The sequence below is a fragment of the Plectrocnemia conspersa genome, unplaced genomic scaffold (assembly GCF_051122295.1).
Source record: "Plectrocnemia conspersa isolate PC_06_02 unplaced genomic scaffold, ASM5112229v1 ptg000001l, whole genome shotgun sequence".
NCBI lineage: Eukaryota > Metazoa > Arthropoda > Insecta > Trichoptera > Polycentropodidae > Plectrocnemia > Plectrocnemia conspersa.
The window spans coordinates 13,675,218-13,701,796 of NW_028277165.1; positions in this window are offsets into that span (position 1 = coordinate 13,675,218).

Consider the following 26,579-nt stretch of genomic DNA (forward strand, 5'->3'; position numbering starts at 1 on the left):
TTTTGATACACGACAACTAATTAAAAGTCCATAGTTTTAAACATTGTGTTTTTCTTGTGCTATTATCGTTATTTTTATTAAAATTAAATTTTTTTTATTAACAACAGCATAATGTGCGTATATATCATACATATCTTCTTATTTATAAGAGTTTTTTATACGCTTAAATTTTACAAATAATACAATTGCAGTGTTTTAGAGATCTCACTAAAGGGGATATGGGATAATGAACCAGCCATACACATATATCTGTTTTAGGGAATTTAACGTTGAAACGGATATACTGTTAATGACACAAATAACGAAACAAAGAGACTTTCAAAGATTACCCAAACAACAAAACAATGGGCGAGTAGTTAGTTTTCCAGAGCAGATAATTATAAATATAATTAATGCCAGATTTATGCAGCACAAGATTAGACATCTTAAAATAAAACAGCTTTATATGTCAATTTCTAGAATTCGCATTATTCATTTAGTGCAAATTCCGTCACTTACTAAAATATTTTAAAAAATAATCTCTTTTTTGTTAATAGATATTTACGAAATATTCTATGAGCTGAATTAGCTCGTTATTAGTTAAATTTCTATACTTAATATGTACAACCTAGCTCGATTTAAGCTAATTATCATAGATATGAAGACGACAATAGTTACTACATCTTAGTTTAATATCTTTAAAGAAAGTATTCCGACTCTAGAATTTTTGAATTTTTTCGCGAAATTCGCATGCATGTATCATAAACTTTCAGTTGTACTATTATTAAATGAATATTTTTTGATATTTTTTTTTTACCGATTAATTAAATAATAGTAATATCAATACCGGTATTAACCTTTTTTTTCGGTAATACCGGTATTAAAAATCCCAGTATTTTTGCAATCTCCAGTCTTAACCTTAAAAAAATTATAAATTTTGTATTTCACTCAAGTTGTAAAAATAAAAGTGTGTGTCAATCATTAGTACCGCACAAAACTACATAAATTAGTTGTCAAAATAAGGACTTTATTATTAAAAATCTTCAAAAAATTGGTCAACCCTTTATTAAAAAATATTGTAATACAAATATTCGTCGTGAATTTTATCATATCCAGAGTGGCACATATAACTTTTGATTTGAATATAGTTTTTGGTAGTTTAATTAGTAAAGGGTTGCTATAACCCGCATTGCTTCGGTAGAGGGTTAATATATTACAATATATGTAATATTTAGTTCTGACATCGTTAGTGTCGACGTTTTCAACGCCCCCATTGTGTGTGTGGTTTCGACATCATTAAGAAAGTTTTCTATTATAAAAATATCCATCCAACCACCTTGCATATAAATATCAATGGTAACGTATTATACCCGGAGCAGGCATACGATGCGATGGCGTAAGCTTGATAAATTACGTCACAAGTGTTTGTTCACGCTATGTTCTTCCGTTCCATTCAGAACGACGTTGGCAATTTTCATTATGCACTCAGCAGCTGTAGTAGTATTTGATGCAATTTCCACTTTCTTTCGCATCACCATTATTCAAGTGGCGCGGGCGGTGTAGACGTTCTTTCTTTCACCTTTGCCGGGTTATTGATACTTTAACGAATTGAACAAATTGCTTATAAAAATTTTAATGTATTAAACGTAAGCTGTGTCACTAAGATTTACCAACTTCAAACCTAATAAATCGGTAAAATTAATGGTTTTATAAAAAACTTTAAATTAAAGCAAAATATAGTTTATGATACCAGCACTTTTGTTTTATAAATCAATAATTTATAAATATAAATAATAATTAATTATAATGTATAAACAAATAGGCAAATAATAAACAAATTTAAAATTGTTTAAACGTTATTTAAGTGACGAAAAACTATATTTTAATCATTAAATCATAAGTATATATACAATATACACATACATTGTCGATAATAATTACACATATATAGGTATTTGATTAGGTAATTATTATTAATTTTATATTAAATTTAATAATATTTTTTTCAGTTGTAAGCAATTTTTATAAAATAAGAAACACTAGATTCATGTATATTTTAAAAATATTACTTATGAAAAGAATAACTGCAATGATAAATTACTTTTTTAATGAATTTTACTGTAGAATTTAAAAAAATAGTCTTATATATGTAGTGCAATTTATATAAAGCAATGTACGTAGTAAAATATTATTGTATTAAATAATGTTTTTGGTTTTTTTATTATATATTGCGCAATATATTATTATATATTATGTAATTTTCTATTAAAATATTTTTTATTATTTTTAATTAAATACTATTTAAACAAAATACGAAAATTAAATATTTGTATTTAAAATAAACATATATAATATAAATTATATATTTAAATCAGTATATAATTGTGGACAAAAAATACCCAGAACCGAACCGAAAAATATTCGAGAACTGGGTCATGAATTTGGATTCCTTATAAAATCCTGACGAAAAATACTAGAAATATTATGCAGAACACATTAAATAAATTTGAGGCCCTAAAATATGTGACTACGACAAGATCAAATTTAAATTTAATTAAAGACATAATGCGTATTGATTAAAAGGAATAAATTAAATATTTAGTTGCTTAATGTCATTAGTTATTATTTATCAATAATCTTACGCTTAATAATTTAAATAATTAATTAGGGTATTGCTATTTTTATTTTAATATTTGTAATAAACAATGTTATCTTATTACTGGAAAAATATTTTTTCAATAGAAACTAGCAATTTTAACTAAATTTTGATGTATGTATTTTTAATTTTCTAATAAACGTTCTGTTATAAAAAAAATATTTACACTGAAGTATGTTTATATAACTTTTTTTTTGAATCTATATTTTTTTAAATAAAATTATAGAATTACACTTATTAATTAATATACACGTAGTGACCACTGAGATTAACAGCTGTAGCCGATTTAATATTGAGAAAAAAATTAAAAACCAGTTCAACTAATTTGTTTAAATTTTAGTCAGTTTTTATACGACGCAGTAGCACTGATATATGTATCTACGTTCATACACACATGGTATGCCCCAAATAAAAAAAAGCAACGTATACCTTTTCGGGGATAATACCCTCATATATTCATATAAAACTGTGATATAAATAATTGTACATGGAGTGTTAAAAGTTGGTTATCAAATTAAATAAATAATAGTTAGCTTACAGTATGTAGTTTTATTGTTTTAACTAGTCGTATTATCATGAAAGGAACATATTTATGATATTATATATGTATATATATATATATATATATATATATATATATATATATATATATATATATGTATATATATATATATATATATATATATATATATATATATATATATATATATATATATATATATATATATATATATATATATATATATATATATATATATATATATATATATATATGTATGTGTATTGAATGCAATATTGATATGAGACGATTTTGATATAGGCTTGAAAATAATAACATACACCCTTATAAAAACGTAAAAATACCTAATATTTGATATAGTTATTTATAACTTTAATGACAGGTTGCATATTTAGCTTGATAAAAAAACAAGCAGTATCACTTTTGCTCTTTATAAAAAAAATTATATGTTTCAGGTATTTTCAAATGGTTTGACTTAAAAGCAATAAAATACATATTAAATAAATAAAAAGCCACACATACAGACATCCATTTAAAAAATCAATGTCAAGACTTGTTTCATTATTTTGTTAATATTAATTAATAGATTTTTTTGCGGAAATATCTAAATAAAATTATCAATGTGTATTAACAATTAGAAGCGTTTTATGTTAATTTTTATTAATCGTTAAAAGGGGTAAATCTGTAGCAACTGCCAAGCAAACATTATGCATAACTACAAGTAAGTATTAACTACTAGACTGAAAGTCTGGGATTGGTGACATATGTATATATGTTATTGCAAATTATTATGTGTCAATAGACTTTACTTTGCAGTTATAGCGTTTTTTGTCTGGTAACTCAGAACCTGCGGCTTCTGAACTACCAGTCTGAGACCTTACTGACTACGCTATTCCGAACTAAAATTTTATTATATAAATACAAATATTTTCTAAGAGTGGGTCATGCCTTATATGCCCCTTGTTCACACAAAACTAAATAAGTAAAATAAATTCCATCTCAAAAATTGTTCAAAGATAATAATCATTATTTATAAATATTTATAGTCAGTGGCAGACGAGTTACTGCAATAATCAGGTTTAGCATAATCTCTTATTTTGGATTAAAACAGCATCCCCACTTATTTAAAAAAAAATTCATAACCACAATTATATACAAATTTTGTATATATTTAAAATATATTTTAATAACAAATAAGTTTTGAAATTGGTTGTTTTTATATTAAATAACATATATTTTAATGTTTATTGCGTCATGCGCCATTCGAAACAAGATGATACCCTTTTAATTTCCTCGCAAACTGAACCCGGTTAGCACGCACTTCTAGCCGAACTGAGAGAGTTCGGGTTAAATTTAAACAGAACAATCATTTATACTATTCGAGTTTGAAACCATTACGGCGTATCACACTCGGCTTCGCCAGTTTTATGGCGCCGCCGCGGGAAAGTTTTCACTTGGTAGAACATTTCCTATATAACGCTTAAGTCGCTTGCGAAAACAAAACCACAAGAATATTAGACAATTCTCAAACTACTATTAACTCGTCCTCGATGCCTCGGCAACTCGGCGACGTACTAATAATAACGAGTCGAGCGCTGCTCTTTTGCCTAATTCGCGGACTTGTCTCCGCTCGTTACTTTTTGCTTCAAAACTAGTTGTTCAATTAAATTATGGGAAAAACACGAGATATTTTTAAATTGCTACAATTTTTTTATAATAAACAAAATATATTTATATCTCATAAACCATTACCGATAAAAAAATAAACAAGTAATTGTAATGACATATAAAATTATTTTATTATAATTTAAATAAATAAAACAATAAAAAGTTTGTCTTCTGCTAAAAATTTACATAAAAAAATTAAAAAAGTATTAGGACTAAATCAAAAATAAAGTTGCCACTGAAAGACACAAAGGAAAAATATTATTTAATTTAAGTAAATCAAAAATGAATGAACTAAGTATATAAAATCATTATTAAAATACAGAAGCCATAACAAACGAAACCCAAATTAATACATGACCTAAGTTGGAATACGGCAAAAATATGTTTTTGGAAAAACTTAGCATACCTCTATAAAATATCTCATGATTAATTGCGATCGACATTTATTCCTCCGCCAAAAAATCGATTCAAACGGATGCAGCTACTTCAGACATAAAATATAAATGAATCACTCGCTAATTTTTTAATTAAAATTTGTGCAAGAAAGAATAAGCACACGTTGAGAAGAGGTTATTAGTGGGGAACAATATGGATTTAGGAAAGGCCTAAGTACACAAGAAGCACTCTGCGTGCAGACGCTTCTTTATAGATGCTATGAAACTCGTAAACATGTTTATATTTGCTACATAGATTTTGAGAAAGCATTCGATCGCGTAAAATATGATCATCTCATAGAGCAGGGATGGCGAACCTAAGGCACGCGTTCAAGAGATGCCACATACAACGATTTAGCTGGCACGTGAACGATTTACAGATTAAATTTTTTTTCGAATATATAGCTCATGGATAAAATATCCAGACTCTTCATTTCATATTTAATATTTTTATAGACATATATATTACTATGCTGCAACACTGATAATAAAATTTGTTGTCATTGGAGTTTGTTTATTAAAATTTTCTAAGAAGACAAGTTCGTGCATCTCTAACATCTCATTGATAGTGGATTCAACTTTGATCATTATACGTACAAAATTATGTAGTACATGTCAAATAATACGCCCTTTCTTAGACACGCAAAAAACGACTTTATGTGAATTTTTACCTTAAAAAGTTGAGCTGTAATTTGTTTTTCTTTATTTGTGAACTGTGAAAGTAATTTAAATTAAAAATAAATTCGAATTACTTTAAATTATCAATTTCGATTTTAGTTTTATGTGTCTAAGGGGGTTCCAAAATTAACGCAAGATTTGAATTAAATAGAAAACACATTTTTTAGTCTTTAGATTGTTATTTTTTTATGAATCATAAAGTACATAGGATAGGATTATTTATAATTATTATTTATTTTTATTAACCCTAAACTCTCATTTGTCAATATTTACTGCACAAATGACGACAAATTCAAATCTTGTGTTAATTTTGGGACACATTTATTTAACACGGCTGGTGGAAATAAAAAATAAAAATTATAAGAACTATTCAGCTGAACTGAAGAATATGCCACGATTAACAAAGGCAGTAAATCACTGAGTATTTTACGTTCTGGGACAGTTATATGCAGAACCCTGTCAGTAAAATAGCATTATGAAACAATCCATTAATTACTTCTTAAGAAAAGCAATGATACAGTCGTTCTAATATAACCGATGCTAGTTATTCTGACTCAAACATAAACGTTAAAAAAAAAAAACCTTTCAGTAATAAAGAATATATGTAAGAAGCGTGGGTAAAATGCTTCAACAATATATTAAAAAAATTTGATACAGAGGAAAAATTATTCAACAAATAAATGATATAGTTTTGGCTAGAAACACAGTGAAAAATAAAATCGTTGATATGGTCAAAAATATAATTCATTAGCGAAAAATAGATTTAAATTCTACTGAATTAATTTTTTTTGGATTTAAAGCTTGCACTGTATTAAGAAACTCGTTACTGTATTAAGAAAGATATCAAAAAATAATTGGTCAGTGTAACATAACTAGAAATGTTATCTAAAAACTAAATATTATTGTGTTTATTTTTAATGATATAAGATTATTTTTTTTCGTATTTTAATTTAAGCAATTCGTATGCTAGAAATCTTAGGTTTGACGTCTTAGAAGAAATATATGTATTTTTAAACTGCTTAAATTATTACAGCTACAGCGCATAAAATTATAAACAAGGTATTGTATGAATAATTACCTAATACAATATAAGACGTAATATATTGTTAAATATTTATAATTAGAATAATACTAATATTATTTTAAATTTGCTGTGCATAAATATGAATTCATAATAATCAAAAAAGTAAAAATATTGTAATAAAAAAGTAAGAAAATTAGATTTGTTTTTATTTCTTAAATATGTTAAAAATGGGTTTGAACAAATATCAAAAAATCTAGTTTATAATAAATATATACGAATTATTATCTAAAAAAATGGTATAAAAAAATGATTTTTGTATTGTAAATTTATTAAAAAACGATTTATTTTGACAAAACTTTAGAGAAATACAATTTACGTAAAACTATAACAGAGTTAAAACTATCGTTTGTTCGCAAAACTAAATAAATTATTTAATTGTCTTTATTACAAAAAAAAATTGCTCTTATTTTCAAGTAATAATTGAATTATTGCTACAAAAACTAAGTAATAGAGCACTTATAAAACAATAGTTATTAAGGTGTGTGTAATAGTATATTTAATATCTAATTGTATTAATGGGTAAATATATATGAAAATCCTTAAATGAATTCTAGGTTAAAGTAATAATATACAAGCTTATAAATATATTGTTGAAACAATTTACTATTATACTTGGATTAACAAAGCGATTAGTTATTTATTCACTAATATTATTAAATAACGAAATAATCCGCCACTGTGCAACTTTCTGAAAGTATTTATCGCATATTCACACACTGTGAACATTAAGTTCGCCTCCGGTTAAACTTTCATACAACACGGTATATAATCTTCCTGCATTAGTAACTGAGGGGTGTGCATGCACGTGTATTGTTTATTTATATACACATATATGTGTATTTGTGTCCATGGTATTGTTTTAGCGACTTGCTACCTACATTTTTCTTGCAGGGGTCTTAAATTAATAGTAAAGTTTTCGTGTTTAGCCTCCCGTCGTAGTGGAGTGCACTTTGAGAAAACGTCCGGAAAAACTTTATTTTTCTTGAAACGTGAGTCTTTCTAGTGTGACGCTTCTTCGGTATTTTTACGCTGCTTTAAAATACACCAGCACAAAGAATTTCACTGTATAAATATTTATAGCAGTCTGAAACATTAAAACAAAATGACTTATTTTAAAATAAGTATTCAATGAAATTGAATATTGATGTTGAAATTGAATATTATAGTTATACGTCAAACTTTCATCATAAAAAATATACTTTATAATGAAAATTTTTTCTGATAAATTATATGTGATTTTGGTATTTGTTCATATTTAAAATCATGCCAACAAGAGACTGCCATAAGTAAAAAGACAGATTGCTAAAATTCTATGAAAGCAGGGAAAAAACACTTTTGCATTTAAATAGCAGTTTATTACACATGTATGTGTTAAATGTATTTAGATCACAACAACATTTCATGGCAAAGTAATAATATTTTTTGCGAAAAAAACTATTACTAATATTATGGAGCAATACAAGTAGCTTTTTCCAACGCTATTTAGATACATGTAATATTTTAAAATCTTTTAAAATTATTAATAACATTACTCTATTAATATTTTATTTAACAATCAAATAAATAAGTTTTTTTTAATTAAAAAGACTTTCGCGGATGGTCTAGCAGTTCCAAAAAATTAAATAAGCTTTACTCGATTATGACAACAAAATTACTTTACTTTTTGAATTTCATCGATAGTTTTAAATTTTTCTACGCTACAATTATATATTTTTTAATTAAAAAAAAAGTTGCATATGTATTTTAAATGGAAAAAACGAGAAATAAAAAGTTTGAACAGTTAATTACTGATTCTATACTATGTGATTAATGTTTTAATAAATACATAAAAACTAATATGCTAGTATTTTATAATAAAGTTATTCATTAATTTAAAAATTCACACGAGAATATAATATTAGGAAATGATACTGATTTTGTGAAAATTATAAGCAGTCAAAATATAAGAAAATGTTTATTTATTATTTGTATTGGTCCTTGAGAAAATAATAACACGTTGTATAATAAAAATAAAGGTAAAAAAAATATGTAATAAATTAATATTTTCTTTCACACATACTAAATTTACCTGATTTTTGCCGGAAGGAGGTTTTTATGATGGATCGTCGTCTTTTGTCAATGCGAGCGCACATAAAATTAAATTCATAAAACATTCTGAGGATTATTCCATTATGCGTCGTTCCACATTTCCAACACAAAATTTCACTCACAAACAAACAACAAAAAACAACATATTTATCATATTCAGCGCTTTCTCCGATACATAAAACATATTTTCTCGTTAATTATTTTTATGTACTTTCGCCGCCTCCGCGTATCTGTCTATTTGCACAAAAATCACAACGAGAGAACATCTCGAACACAAACTGTGAAAGCTCGACAAACATGTAATACAATATTATGACAGGAATTGCGAAGATTTTTTTAGCTGATAACCGTGTCACTAACGTTGGCTTTGCTCTTATGAAAATATTTTTCTTTCGTCCCACGCACATGTGCACTTGATATATTTCGGTCGTATTCAAAGCTCGCTCTGTATTCAATAACTGGAAGCCTGTACGAGTTTCAAAGCTCGTTTTTTGCGTATCATTATATTCGATTTTCGTCTATTGATCTATCCTACGTAACTTTCACGCTAGCTATGTGACACGTAATCCAAGATTGCGAAGCTTGATATATTTATAAAAAAATAATACATTTTTTATTTCTTTTAAAAGTTAAAAAAAAATTAAGTTTCTTATAAAAAAAGATAAAATTAGCATAAGACAAATAAGAGCAGATGTTTTGTTAAAAAAATTAACTGAAAATCCTAAAATGTTTTATTTTAGTATTTCCATTTAGAAAGTCCAATCAGTAGAAAGACTGCAGAAAATAAAATTAATAAAATACAAGCACGAATTAAAGCTTTTAAGTAATCATAAATAGCAGTTATTTATAAAAAAATAGAGCCGTGGAGTCAGAGCTTTTGAATTAATATTGCTATGATAAAGATGCTTAAGAATAATAAAATACGTTTTTTAAAATAAATCGCGCGACAAAAATTTAATATAATCATGCACAATAAATTGTACACTGTTGATTTTCATTAAATTTTGCCTTTATTTTAAAAAAACGATTCATCGAAGAAAATCGCGTGATGATAAACGTGTGAAGCAATCTTCACAATCCTACGTAAACCTAAAGGGCATCATCAATCAAACGCCAACATACGAACAACGGACACGTTGTATGGATTCGCAAAAAAATCGCGTGAGTTCTGCGCAAAAAATAACACATTAATGCGTTCGCGAGAATATATATCAAAGCATGCAATCTCCGAGATAATGTTTTACACAGCCAGCGTATGAGCTCCAAAGGTCGGATCAGAAGACGAAAATCGAACTTAATGATACGCATAAGCGAGTGAGAAAAAACCATTTCCTTTATTTTTTCAAATCATATATTATTTTTCTATGGAAAACGCGCTTTTTATTAGTTGCAAAAATTGTATTAATTGTCGAGTGTATGAAGGCAGTTTCAAGTGCTAGGTTTAAAAAATACACTAAGTGCAAAATAAACACACAATTTCTATAAGCAAATATACCCTACGGTGTACAGTGAAATCTCAGTATAGCGAAGCTCACGCTGAAGAAAAAATTTACGTTATACTGAAAATTCGTTATATTAAATGTAAGGAAGTTGATAAATTTTTATTTTATATTTAATTACCATATTACTACAGCATAAAAATAACCTCTTACAAGTTTGACAGATTGTTTTTTGCCCATTTTAAGGACACTGTAATGAACACCATTAAGTTTGTTAAAAATATGTTTTATAAAAAAAGTTTAAGGGTCGGCAAAATACCTTGAATGTCGCTTTAAACACATTCGGCACACGCCAAATCAAGGACGAACTGAATTCAGAAAAATATTGTGCAAGTTGTAACGTCACGTTATACTGAGTTCAGTCTTCGTTACAATGAAAACATTTTGTATGAAAGTTTTTCAGGGACAAATTGGAGATTTGTAATACTAGAAATTTCGTTATTTTTCGGTATTCGCTTTAGAGAGATTTTACTGTATTTAGCTAGATCATTAGTTTTTCTACATATTTTTTTAAGATATATTTTATAATTCTAAAAAAAATATTTTATTATCGATAAAGCTTTTAAATAGTAAAGTTCAGGGACATAAATTATTAGTATCAATTTTAGTAAAAGAAAATATATTTTTTCGGCAAAATCATAATATTAACCTAATATAAACCAGATTTAAATTAGTCCAAAATATGTATCGCGTCATATTGTATTTATTTAATAATTTAAAAAAAATGATTAAGATACTGTGACATAATGTAAATGTGGGAACTGGATAAAAGAAATTCTCTTTACAAAAGCAAATAATAATAAATTTAAAAATACATAATAATTATATGTTGTAATTTTTTTTTATATATATGTATGTAAAAAGTATAAATATATATATATATATATATATATATATATATATATATATATATATATACATATTAAGGTATATATATTTTAAATCAATTGCTCGATGTTTATTTATTTACACACTCACACGTTTTGTTTACTTTATTTTGGATTTGTAACCAATTTTTGAAAAAGATTTATTTAGCCACAATTGGGAAAACCTATCAAGCCATGATGGTCAAATTTGTACTATAAAAATAAATAAAAAACAGATATATAATTGTGTTATGGGAAAAGTAAATTGGTTTATTGATTATTAACTCAATAAATTAGCTTGATTACTAAATGTTTAAGTTGTCATAAGATTAGTATTTTCTGAATAGAGCAAAAAGAATACAATAAAGCTATGTATCAAGCATTAAAAATGTTAGTAATCATTCTTAAACATTAGGTAAATGATATAAATTGACCATCAGTTTGTTACAGTTTACATACACAAAGTATTAATCCTGTCAAAACCAATTTAACAAAACGTGTTAATAATTCACTATTAAAATGACGTGGTGTAAAAAATATATTTAGCTCAGAAAAATAAAAAAAACAGTAACACGGAGTGTTTAATTATACTATTCGCTTATGTTTATTGTTTTCGTGATACCACTAGGGGCAATTTATATTGTTATATATTTTAGTTTTATTAAAAAAAGTCTAGTAAATGTTAATTAGATTCAATGTATATAACGCAATGTTAAAAACATAGTATTCATACTAAGTAATATGTATTATAATTATTTAAATACGACAAGACAGATTCTAGATATAATAATTAATACAAAAATATCTTGGGCATACTCATATACGTTAGAAATTTTACGCTGGTTATGATGTAAAAAGATCATTTATTTCGTTACAGGTGCTCAAAGCCTTGGTTTTTCACATAACCTTACTAGGGGTCTTAACAGTAGAAGAGAACAAATAAAAAAGTGTATGAGGTCTTAATGAGTATTCGATTAGTGTACGGCAAACGTAAATAGTACATACGTCTGATGGGCTGAATAGTAAATATTGTTCTGCGCTCTGTCGAAATTACGTTTCTATTACGATTTTTTTCTAAAAATAAAATTCCGCTCTTTGAACACTTTTTAATAATCCATTCATATAATGACGATGTTACGCACGTCCCACTCGTATGTGTTACGTGTGTACGAGTATATTGTGTACCTACGCGTGTTTTACCGACTAAAACATTTGTGGTTTTGTTTGTGTAGTAATATTAAAACATAATTATTCGAAAGCTTTGAAAACAAAGGACCGTCGCTAAATACAAAATCGCATTAATAAACTACAAAATTATATTTAGTAAAATTTCGCGTTTGTCTAATTGACGACTAACTAGTGAAATTGTTTGTTGAAAATTTAGTTAAATATAACATTGTTATTTATCTAAAATATTTTATACCGTACCAGCACAATGCGCCGTTATTACATTATAACTAAATATTTTTATTACTGTAGCAATATAACAATAGTTTAATTATTTATAATGATAATTGCACTCTAATTTTATAACATTAACTTCAATTAAGTAATGAAGCAAAATTGATTGAACTAATGGTTATTAAGTCTGTTAACCTTTACTCCCATATTGACTAATCGTTTTCGGTCTAGATATCAATAAAAAGTGCCAAGGGTTTTATTATTATGTAATTTATATACATAAATATATATAACATTAAATACAGTTAATTACTAAACATACACTAATCAATTATACACATATCCATGAAGAAATATATTTTTCAAGGGCAGGTGTGTCAATATTTTAATATACATATGTATGTATATAAAGGACCAGGTGGTCGCATATACAATAACATTATTCTTTATACACCACAAAAGATTGCTGCTTGAAATAAGGTCAACTCAAAAATCCATTACCACTTACAAATCTGTGTTAATGTAATAAATCGGACATATATGTATTCGTATGAATATCAAATTTATTGTTGATGTCATATACTAATATTTATATAAATACTTTAACTCAAACAGTAATGATATTTCATTTGCAACTGGCCATTCCAAATATTTGTTCGATCCAACTATTCGAATATCGAATAATAAAAACTATTCGTATATATATAAGGAGGAAAATTATTTTTTATGCAATCATTTCTATATTATTATATAAAAAATCCTAAAATATTTTGTTTTAACAATAATTTATTTTATTTGCAAGAAGTAATACATTAAAAACAATAAAGCATTAAAATTAGCAAATTTTAATTTTGCTTTAATTTTTGTTTTAATAAAACCTATAGATTTTCTATTAGGTTTTAAAAGTATTCTAATTTTAATGTCAATGACTTAAAAGTAACGTTTAAACAAGAAAAGGGATATTGTATGCACATCGCCAAAGTTTGCTTTGTTATGCGAGCGCGTGTCATGTTAACAATTTGTTAGCGATTTGCGTTCTGTACGATACGCTAATTCGTAGCGTTCTCGAAAATGGCTTTAATATTTGGAATCTCAGCGAAACATATTGTTGTTGAAAAGGATTCAAAGAATAATATTTTATATCTATACAAGAGAGAATATGGGGTGTTACTAAATTTCGCAATTATTTATAATTTTCAGCTATTTGAATATTGAATAAAAAAGGATGAAGTATTCGAATATTTAAATATATTCGTAGTTTTTTCTCAGTTTTTACCTATTTTAATTTATTTGCCCAATTAGTTAAAAAAATCGATTATTTGGCTGTAAAATATTATTTAAAGAAAAAATAAAATAATTGGTTTGTAATAATTTTTTATTAATTACTTTCATAATCGTTAAATTTTTTGAATTTCATAAAATCAGTTTGGTCGGCAAAATAAAAATGTCCAATATATTATTTCACATACTTTTTTTTATCAGGAATGGCATTTCATATTTTTTTAACCATTAAAATTAAGCGGTAAAAAAATAAATTTAGCAAAATTAATGTACAATTTTAAATATAAAATGTTTGGAACGAATTTGATATACATAAATACATACAGATCGATTGGATCCGTTTTGGCGTTTGTTTTGTGCGGATTTGTATACAAATTAAATAAATAAAATGCGATCGAATTATTTAACTTTGAAATAAAATATTTGGGTCTTGAAACAACTAACACAAAAACGTAACGCGAACTTGTTTTTGAGATAAGTGTTGAAAGATAATAAAGGGTGAGCCATTTCAATATTTTATTTTGTCCAATAAACGAATTCTGCGAATTTCGGTCATAGTAGATCTTCGTTAAACACTCTATTTACCAATGTTATTCCAAGGCATGTAAGTTTTTTTGTTGTTGAAAAGAAGTATCTCGATATCTCGAATTTCGAAACAAAATAATGGCGCATAAAAGATCATGATTTTAGAACGGTCGGACTTTAGTCACTCTGGTATATTAAGAGAAAAAACGACTACCTGTGTACAAATTGTTTCATTCTAAGTTTTTTTTTCAAATTTCATACCAAATAGTATAAACGAATATTTAACGAATATTCGAGCAAATATTCGAACATTCATATAGTTGAAAATCGTGCGAATAATACTAAAAATGAAATATTAAAATATTTGATTAAGAACCCTAGTCGTACCCGTATTTATATTCTAGTGACTTTTTGCTAAAAACGTCGCAAAACGATTTATTGCGTTATCAGCGTAGATTTTATTCATTGAAGCATTTTTAGAAGTTGTTTAAGGGTGGTGTCGACAACCCGTCAATGCTCAGCAATTTTTTAACTGCGTCTTACTTAGTACCCTTGAAAATCGCATACTATGCAAAATGACGTTGACAAAAAATTAAAAAAAAATGTTTTGGAGAGATGTTATACAATTTAAGCTGCTATTTTTTGCTGTTATAAATAACTAATAACTTAGAGTAGAAAAGATAAATAACCACTGATTTTAAATAAGCGACATCACGCAATCGATGCGCATAATTTTCAAAATACCCCCTTGAATGGTTGCAAAATATTCAACGCATGTATTTTCATAATGCATAAGGGTTTTATTATTGGCTTTTCCATTTTACGACACCGTTAAATATCGCGAAACGAGCTTCTTTTTACATATTATGAGATAAAGGTGGAATGTTTTTTACTCCCTCATCCCTTTCCGATGATAAGTCGCACTAAGGCTTCGTTCCAATTATTATTCCGGTGCGGGAGCGGTTATAGCGATTCCAATCGCGTTATACCTCGATTTATTCTCGTGTGTATTTCATTTTACGATCGAGAGATGTCGCCAGTCATCTGGCGATAGCTCCCCATCATAAAACCTCATCCTCCAAAGTCAGATTGAACTTTATCTTTGACGATTTTATAATCCGTCCTCCTCCTCCAAGACCTGCGAGTTTCTCGCTCACACTTTGATATCCTTGTTTTATGTTCCCATTCCGACATTAAATCAAACAGTGGCCATAATGACCCCGTTTTATGGATATCCGGGTTGACATGCGCAGATTTATATAATGGAAATTATTATTGAATTACTAAGGGATTTTTACTTCGTATGTATATACGTACTATATATAGCTAAGTCCAAAGTTTATAGAAAAAACCCGCTATAAAAACTTGACGGCAAAAAAAATAGCTTGAGATCTCGCGAATTAATGCTCGTAATTGATTACTTGAACGTTTCTATTCTAAATCTCTATGGCTTACGCAATAAATAATAATGCTACAAAATGTTTGAATTATGTTGATTATTTTGTTATACGTCAATTAAGAGTACTTAAACTTAAGCTTTCAACTTAAGTTTTCCTATTTTGAAAGATGTGTTTGAGAAAACAGCTAATGCGTTACACGTGTAATACATTAATTATTAATTGTATAATTGCTACATATATGTAGACATCTAATAAATAAAAAGTATAGGATAAAAAAACATTTAATAGAAAAAAGTTTCAACTATATCTTTCAGGGTAGTTAAGGTTTTAAAAAAAATATAATGAATACCGAATTTACAAATGATGTTAAATAATAGTTTTAATTTAGTATATACTCAAAATTATATTATTTGTTTTAATTTATAACAAATAGATGTTGTCGTTCTTATTTAAATGTAAATACATATTCCGCACATAATAATTTTGTATTAAATATAATTATATCATTTTAATTGTAATAAATTGTGGGTCAAAAGTTAGGTCAATATTATTCGTCTGATTTAAGAGAAATATTTTATTAGACTTAGATTAGTTATTTTGTTTTATAGCGAATAAGTTAAACATGTGAACTATTAACCCTTTGCGCTCGTAAGTCGACTATGTGTCGACATCGTATTTCAAGCGTTGTACTCGAACGTCGACAATATGTCGACAAAACTTTGAATGCATTTATTGGCTTTGTGTTCAAGCAAATTTTGAAAATTTAAATTTATTAATAGTAAAAAGACTTCTGTTAAACACATTTCAGTAATATTGAATTTTTAACTTATGCAAATAACTCAATAATCTTAAATTTACAAGTGTAAGTTTATTGTAAAATTTTTCATCGGAACATGGTCAAAGCGCGCGCTGTTAGGACGGCATCGCGCTAGACTTGACAGATTTAGGTTGTCAATTAATGCTTTAAAACTGATTTTTTCCTTCTAAGGGCATCTATATTTTTATGATATGGGATGAAACGGGATCATATGTTCTAATTGTCCATAATTATTACTTTATATTGTGTGTCTGTTATGAAATAAAAATAAAATTTTTAAGACGGAAAAAAGAGCGAGATGCCGTTATGCTAGCAGAGCTCGCTTACTCGCTCGCACTAGTAAAATGAGCGATTGACAACTATCGACCTGGGTACTCAACTCAAACGATAATATTAGTCTCGACACATTTAATATATTTTCGAGCTAGTAAATAGCTAAATTATGTAAAACAGAATTAGTAATCTGTGTTTTAATTATTTATAAATACATATATTGATTTTCTTTTAAAAATTATCCATATAATTACGAATGACGATATAATATTGAATTTTTAAGGACGTGACGATGAATTCGATATTAACCGTGATATTATTACTGTGACAGTAATAGTATGCGTTTATGCTAAGACTATTTTTACCAATTTTAAATCTGGTACAAGTATTTAAAGTTTCAAGTTTTAGGATAATCTTTTAATGTAATAATTTTTTATGATCAATTTATTTATATTTTTAAGAACTGTTTTAATAAATTCAAAACTTAAAAATTCAAAAATAAAGCCACGAGGCCAAACTACGCTGGTTCGCTCTAGGTGTAAAAACGCCTGCCAATCCAAAACAGATCCCCACAAAAAAACAATGTAATATTTATCATTTCTGCCTCAAATGGGCAAATACATACGAAAAACTTGTAGAATATTTGTCTAAATATAAAATTTGATCATTTTCACAAAATATAATAAAACTTTACCAGCCCCACCTATTTTTTTTTATGTACGAAAAAATTGGGTGGGGCCTGGCCCCAATTGCATTTATATTATCACCACAGCTGATATTTTTGAGCGCCATTTCGAAATTTGTTAATATGTGGGGGCACCTATTCATGCCATATTTTTAAAAATATTATGGTTCAAATAATTGATTTACAGCCTTAAATTATACTAAAAAGCCATTTTATTAGGCTCAAATGCTTACGGCACCTTTAAATGTCTAATGAGTACTGGCGATTTTCTTGATGACACCTATAGAAGTCATCCGCGGTGAAAGGGTTAAAAGTCTTGTAAAACATATTTTTTTCAGTGAGTTTTAGGATTGTATTACACTTATATAAATTTATCCATATTTAACACTCTAAAGGTGGATGACTCAAATATGCGTCATTGAAAAACTATTGGTAAAAGTCGTTTATGCACAACATAATCAACACTTACACGTTTAATTGGATAAGATTTAAAACACAGTTTGTAAATAAGTGATATCTATTATATATTGTTAACTATAATTACAGCTTACAATCAATAGATGTCGCTTAGCAGTTAGGGCTTAATTTTAATAATAGCGCATTCTTAATATTAAAATGTTTAGTTTGCTGCGGGACCTGAACCGATAGTCTCTAGGATATCAATTCAACGCCTTAAGGACTACGACATTCCGGTTATACAAGACAATCTAAATATAAAGTTGTAAAATCGCCATGACGTGTTTTGAATGTCTCTCTGTAAAACATATGACTAAAGAATATAGACAAGGTTATTTTGCTCGTGTAACACCATAGACCAGGGGTCGGCAAACCTTTTTTGTGAAGGACCAGATTGTAAATATTTTAAGCTCAGCGGGCCAGGAAGCAAAATTAAAATGAGCTTTATCATTTCTCTCAAATATTCAAATGTATTGCAAAAGGCGTTACGTGGGCACTGAAGATGCTGTCAAATTTAAAGTGCATAACGTCACGGTGAAATACAAAGCAATAGGAGCACCTTATAAGGTGATACCTAGCTAGCTCCTTAACTCGACGGTTGGCCGCTCTATTATAGCACATACTTTGATTTTTTTATATGTCAAATCTAACAATTACTTGCAGCCCGGATTAAAATAAGCAGAGAGCTGGATTTGGCCGTAATTTTCTGACCTCTGCCATGGACAGTGAATATATTAAAAAATATCTAATTTAATTGGGCCTTCTTTTTCGTATTTTAAATATTCCTATCCTAAGTGCATGTAAACGCAGGACAAATACCCCCTGGATAGATATATCTCCCATCAAAACTCCCCTGGACATTAACCCCCTGTACAAATAATCCCCTGTGCAAATAACCCCCTGACAAATAGCCCCCTGAAAATTAACTCCCCGTGTAAATAACCCCCCTGACGATTAACCCCCGCCACGTATAGAGATAAGTATTTTATATAAGTTGTTATTATTTATAATAAATGGTCATTATTTTAATAAAATAATGTTTAATACGAATAATCAGTATCAATACTAATTTATTTCATTCAGCAAAATACAGAATTTTTAAAATATCAATAAAACTAACACATTTACGAAGAAAATATACGTATTGTATATTTTGTACCGGTGACCGGTGCGAGCAAAATTGTTATATAGAGTATTAAAAAAAAATAAAAAATATTATTAGGCTAGATACATATGTATGTATAATACAGCTAAACTTTGGTAATGGCGTCAGTATATGTTTTATTAAGTATAATAGAGCGTCACAAGACGTGTTAAGTAATATCTGTATTATCTTTATACGTGGCGGGGGTTAATTGTCAGGGGGATTATTTGCATGGTGGGTTAATTGTCAGGGGTTATTTGCACGGGGGGTCAATGTCCAGGGGGGTTATTGTCCAAGGGGTATATTTCCAGGCGGTTAGTGTCCTAGAAACATATTTCCTAATCTAGATTCTCCTTTATATATGGACCTTCGCTTTACTTTATTTGGAATCTCATTATCGGCAACTTAGCGTCAAAAGTGTTAAATTTTGCTTTTAAAAATCATTGGTTATATCGTCAAAATGTATCCTTTTGCTTAAAACATATGTGCTGATGTGCATATTGTTTGTGTTTTATTTATTGTAAGGTGCATAACAATTTTTCGTATTAAATGTGTTTTTAAACGTTATTATATGTTGATATATGTTTTATTTAACTAACAGTATATTTTTTTATTTTTTATAATACGTTTATTGTAATCTGATTTTATAAAAAGTCTAAAACTTGTTAATGGGAATATATTAACTATTTACCAAGAAAAAACAACAATTAAAAAAACTAAAAACTAAGGTTTTACTAAGAAAAAAAAACTACAAGTAAAAAACTTGTGCTCTTTGTAATTTTAATCTTGATTAAATTTTATTGTAACCATTATTTTTTTGTATGAACGCAAATTGTTGATCGATGTTATGAGCGCTAAACGCTATAGAACGAGCGCGATGCGCAAGATAATAAGCGCATTGCGCAAGATAATAAACGATGGGTGCAAAAAAAATACAAACAGTCCAATATTTTAATTATTTAGAATTCATATGACATCTAGCTATTTACAAATTTCTTAATGGTTATAAACCCCTGCCGCTACATCACTCAGCTGTTTTTTTAAATAATTCATTTATTTGTTTTACCGCGCATTTGATTGCGATGGACGAAAAATCATCTAAAAACATCATTACATTTACCTTCCTATACTATGTATACCTAATACTATGTCATTTATTTTTTGTGAATAGTAAGTACAATTCTTCGTGAACACATTTTAATAAATTATTCTTTTCTAAGTTTCATGGTTAACGTTTTACAAATTATTTAAAAAAGTACAATAAAAAAAGTTATTTTCCGATTAAAGTATTTAAATTAAAATATATTTTAAATATTTAATTAATTTTTTTTTAACTAAAATACTGACAAACTATCAATCTTTCGCTGTATTAATTTTAATTTGTAAAAAGATTAATCAAAACATGTTTTATTTCATTTTTACTTCCAAAAATTGAACATAAAAAAGTCTCGAAATTAAATACGAGCTGGCGCTACCCCAACCAAAAAAAAATACGAGTGCAAAGGGTTAAAAATTATAATACTTGAAAATTTTGATTAATAAAACATTTAGGCGTGGATTTTAAATTCTATAAGATTTGTGTGATGTCGTTTCCAATATCCGTTAATCAGAAGAGAAAAAGTATGAGGAACTAAATGATAAATAAGAAATTATCAATAGCATTTATCACATACGGTGCTCACTTTTCATGACATTATCTGAATACATCAACCAATGAAGATTTAAATATAACGATGAATTAATGGCTTTTAGGAAAATTTGTATTTACATTAAAAAATTCCAAAAAAAATCTATAAGCTAACTAAAATCATATAATATGTCTGATTTTAAAATATTTATTAAGAATTTAAAACGAATTAATAACAAATACATTGTTGGAATTCTATTCAACACATCTCTACCATTTGCCGTCTAATCGAGAGAGAGTTTTATATTTATTTTTATACAAAATCCATTTTTATTATATTTTTTATTAATTCGCGCAAATGATACCGCGCGATTATGTCGGCGCACATATGACGCTGCGCAATTATGTCAGGGCGCTTTTGTGGACACCTATTAAAACATGTAAAAAGGTATATTATAAAAACAATATAATATATATATATTAGTTTCTTAAATTTATTTATGTATATTAAAACTCGCAATTTGTGGCCTTGGAGAAAATCCGTTTGAGTAGCGGCCATATTTTACTAACTATTTTTTTTCTATCGTGAAGTAACATTAACAAGCCCTTCTATATTATTCCCGATAGGAGTAACGCAAAAAGTCGAAGATTCGCGAACCTTGCCAGTGTATATTTGCTTGAAACTTTCAGCAAATTTATATACGAGAATTATTAAAATTTATATAATTTTACTTAGATTATACATTTTCCTCAATGGCAAATAAAGGCAAAAAAATATTATCCACGGTTTATCAATAATAAACGAGTAACAAGCAAAGTTTTTCATTGTAAAATATTAAATTACTAGAACCGAATTACTTAAAGATTTACGAATAATATGAAGTTACTTTTAATTTATGACGTTTTCATACGATTAGTTAAAATTTTAAAAAAATCAGGCGTTGGCATATATTTTATATTATATATGTTTTATATAAAGTAATGTGATAACGGCAAGTTTTTTTCACATAGATTACATTATTAATTTTTTTTATTTTTCAGAAAAACTGCTGAATTTAATTCTTATGAAAACCATTAGCCATTGCAACTAAATTAAAATAAATTTACAATAATTTTATCCAATTATGTAAATAATATAGTTGGAATCTTATTCTAAAGGTAAAAGTATATTTTTAAATTAATTAATACATTTTTGAACTTGCTCACTCTTAGACAAATACGTTTTTAATTCAAACATCAAAACACTTTATATACTTTTTACTAGAGCTTAAAAAAATATCTGTATTACTTTGTAGTCGAAATAATAAATAATCATAAAAATTTATTATAGTATGTTTTTGAGTTTTATAGAAATAAAAAATACATAAAAAATTGCAATATATTTAATATTAAATTAATTTATTTTTTCAAAATATATTTTTACGAAATATATTGATTAAACTCATTTAAAGGCGCTTACAATTTTAGTACAGTAATTTAGACAGAAATGGTTCTATTTTTACGAGCATTGTTGATGGGCACATCGTTATCACTATAAGCCAAAAGTCTTAAACGTTGCTCGAAAAGGTATTTTCCAAGACGGGGGGGTTTATGCAGGGTAAAATCGAAATACGTGACACTTCAAGGTCTATAGTATAAAAAAGAAAAAATGTCTTGAAATATAAGAGTACACTTGAAAGCAACAGTTTGCACAAAGAAACACTCCGGGTATGTACATATGTATGTTATATATTATGTATGTACATATGTATGTAGTATGTTCACACACGCGATTTTTGAGATGATACCCAATATATTTGTAGAGTAAGCACAAAGTAAGGGACGGAGATGTCAACTTTGCGCGTGTGCCAAGAAGGTAGGGAATGTATCAGCTTTACACTTTTGACGAAAGTCTGGTGACACAATAATGGACGTGGCTACACAAAAGATACTCTGCGCCCTTTGTAGTGTCGGATGACGGCGAATGAGTCGATCGTTTCGGCCCTTAGGGACACGCTTGGCAACATTATAGAAAATTGGAATGCAGGTGAAAGGCTACCGCTTTGTTGGACTGCCCGGAGGGTGGAAAAGCACTGAATACGAATTTTAATTTTGTCGATAGAATTTTTTATGCAAATATGGCTTAAAGTACAATCGAAGCCGGAAAAATAATAATGAGAAAGCTCTCAAATATATACACAGACAAAGCACCCTTTAAGAGAACGAAGATACAAAAAAATCATATTCACGAGTGTGAATATTTGTCGAGAATGTCAGGCAGCACACTACAGTATTTCGACCCTTATTGTACTTTTATTATATAACCAAGGCGGTAGTGTCATCTCTTATTTTCTGCAATGAAAAAATACCACAAAAGCTTGGTATATTTATTTTGTTGCTCATGTGAGAAAGTTTATTAGGTTAAATCACTCATTATGACTTATAGCGGCGTATTAGAGAGGCGAGATGACAACGTGCGCTTTACCCTCTCATATCTTATATGAAAAATATACGTATTATATGTGGGTAAAATTATACTATACACAATTTTTTTTCCATCTTAGTTTCCAGTTATCTAAATTTACGTGTTATATATTATCTAGCAAAATATTTTTCGAAGAACGCTTGGTTTAAATATGATTGATCTTGAATTTGAAAATTTTTCGTATAATTTATAGTTATATCTATATACTCTAATTACCTTCTCGTTACATTATAAATGACATAACAATATGCTGAACCTAATAAAATATGCAATTAGGGATGTTTAATATAATTAGTTTTTGATAGGGCGTATATTTTTTGTTATTATCAGCTTTTTTTATGGTTCCATATTACGCGTTTCTATGTTATAATAATTTTTTTAGACATATTTAAATATTAATTGTGTACGAACAAAATATTAATGTTTTTTGTAAAAATCTCGTATAGTTTTTATAATACATATTTAATTTAAAATGTAAAAATAATAAAAAAATAATATTGAAATTTATGAATAATCTAAGAATGTTCAAATTTACTATAGACACGTGAGAACTATAATAGAAACAAAAAATGATACATGTTAAAAAATATACAAAAACTGATTAAAATAATTTATAATCAAATAATTTTGTAAGAAAAAATGCGTAAAAACATTACCAAAGGCAATTTGCAATACACCATAAAAACCATATTTTTAAAACATAATTTAAAACTTTGATTTTCATTAAATAAATATGTGCAATGATTCATTGAATAAAATATTATCGTTTCCTAATTTGTAAAAATGTATTAAAGTCACCTAGATCCACAAAAAGGACGGTAAACCGTGTATCGAAAACTTTAGACTTGTCGCGGTTCCTTCGGCATCTACCAAGGAATTTTATACAATTATTCACAGGTATATTTATAATCACTGTCAAAAGCTCTAGTAGACTAATAACACAAATTTCGTCCGCATCGTTCCATGGTCAATAACCTTTTGTGCCTTTCAAAGGTAGTGAAAAAATCCCTCGATTCTAAAATCCAGGTCGATGTAGTATATAATATATCGACTTTCATAAAGCATTCGAGAAAGTTTGTCGTGAGCTATTTCTTCGAAAGTTAAGCAATTTCGGTTTTTCCAACGGTCTTGCTAGTTTTTTTTCCGAGTTACTTAAGTTGCCGCCGTCAATATGTGAGCTATGGCGATCGTCGTTTCCATGAGTATTTTGCACATTCTGAATTACCGCAGAGATACAATCCTGCGGTACTTCAGAATGTGCGAAATACTCTTTTTTAACTAAGCTACGTTTTTTTGACATGCCGTTATTTTGCAACGAGATAGCGGATCAGACTAGCTAAAATATTTATTTGAGATTATAACGAATGAAGTTATTCGATTTTTTGTCCTTTTTTAGAAGTACAGAAAAAACTATTTTTTTCAATATTCTAAATCAAACATATTTGGTTTAACACGTGTAGCACAGTGAAACCAAATATGTATGATATGATAATCGCTTACATCATTTATTGCTCTTTATCTACATCTGAAACCTCTCACACTGCCCATGCAGTGTGTGTCCTGAATTGCTCTTTCGAGTACACGCCTATCGTAAAAGAAACGTTAAGAAGTACACGTGAATAATATTTAATCGTTTTATTACTAATTTCGTTCTATGTATTGATTTAAGCGATATTTGTTGCAACGTATCTACCGGGTAAATCGGAAAATTAGAGCAGTTCTAAATGTCTTATGGAAATGTGAAAGACTGGGAAAAAATATACATTAAAACATCATTCACATTACTAGAGTTATTACAATTTAGCTAAGATATAATATATTTAATTAAATACATTTACTTGTCAACTGTTAAACCCTTTGAATGCTAAACAATGATTCATCGTTTATAAATGCTAACGACGATCGTCATTACTGTCAAATTCTCTAAAAGGTAAATTAATCTAGGAGCTTGCTACTGTGGTATGATTTTTTTTATTTATGAATCTAAATTTATTGTTCTGTAATATGGACAGATTGATATGTGACCAGGCTTAATTTTGAAAAAGCGAAATATAGCAGCGGAAGGTTTAACGCATCTGGTGGCTTAATGAAGTAATACGATAACCTATATCATTAAAAACAAATCAAATAAATATCCACAGAATTGAATAAAATAAATAATGTGTACCTAATATAATTAGTATGTAGCCACAGCATGTAGCCACAACGTAGCCACAACAAACTATAAAAAGCAAATATGAAAGAGTTTAAACTTTCTCTAAAATATATTTAAATATAATTAATATTCTCAAATAAATTGTTTTTAGTATTAGGCTATTAAATTAATTAAATAAAAAAAAACAATTTGATTTGGTCATGCAAAGAATATATTTTTGCTTTTTGTGTAATCCTAGTACAAATCCCCTATGGATTAGTTCGCACCGAGTGGTTGTTCATAAATTTGTGAGAGTGTGCTTGCACAGGACACCCAGTTGTCAGAGTCCCCCTATAGATCTTGTGTCTCCAAGTTTTGGGTGGAGTTCAGTTCCGGACTTAAAGCACCCCCGTTTTATCCACCGCCACACATTGTGGTATGTAAGAGTTATGATTTTTCCGATTCTCGATATTGTTTGCGATAAGTCATGCGGCTAGAAACCGTATATAATCCGGAGTCTAACGGTGCGGTGGAAATTAGCCAAAATTTATATAACTTACAGTTAAATTAAACCAAATTATATTAACAAAAAGGCGTATGCCCATATTTGTGCGTATTACTACCAACTTATACGCATAAAAAATATATATAAGTTACTTAAGCCTGTTAATTAAATTTGTTATTTCAAGGAATATATTTAAAATTAAATAATTCAGTAGTATACAAAAACAATTTATGCTGTGGTAAAATTACATAATAAAAATATTTTTAGAATGTTTGGCCTATATAATTTTATACAAGAACCTTATATATTATATGTAAATATGACATATATGAATATTAAATAAGACACATATTAAATCAGATATATACATATGTACGATAAATACTATGATATAA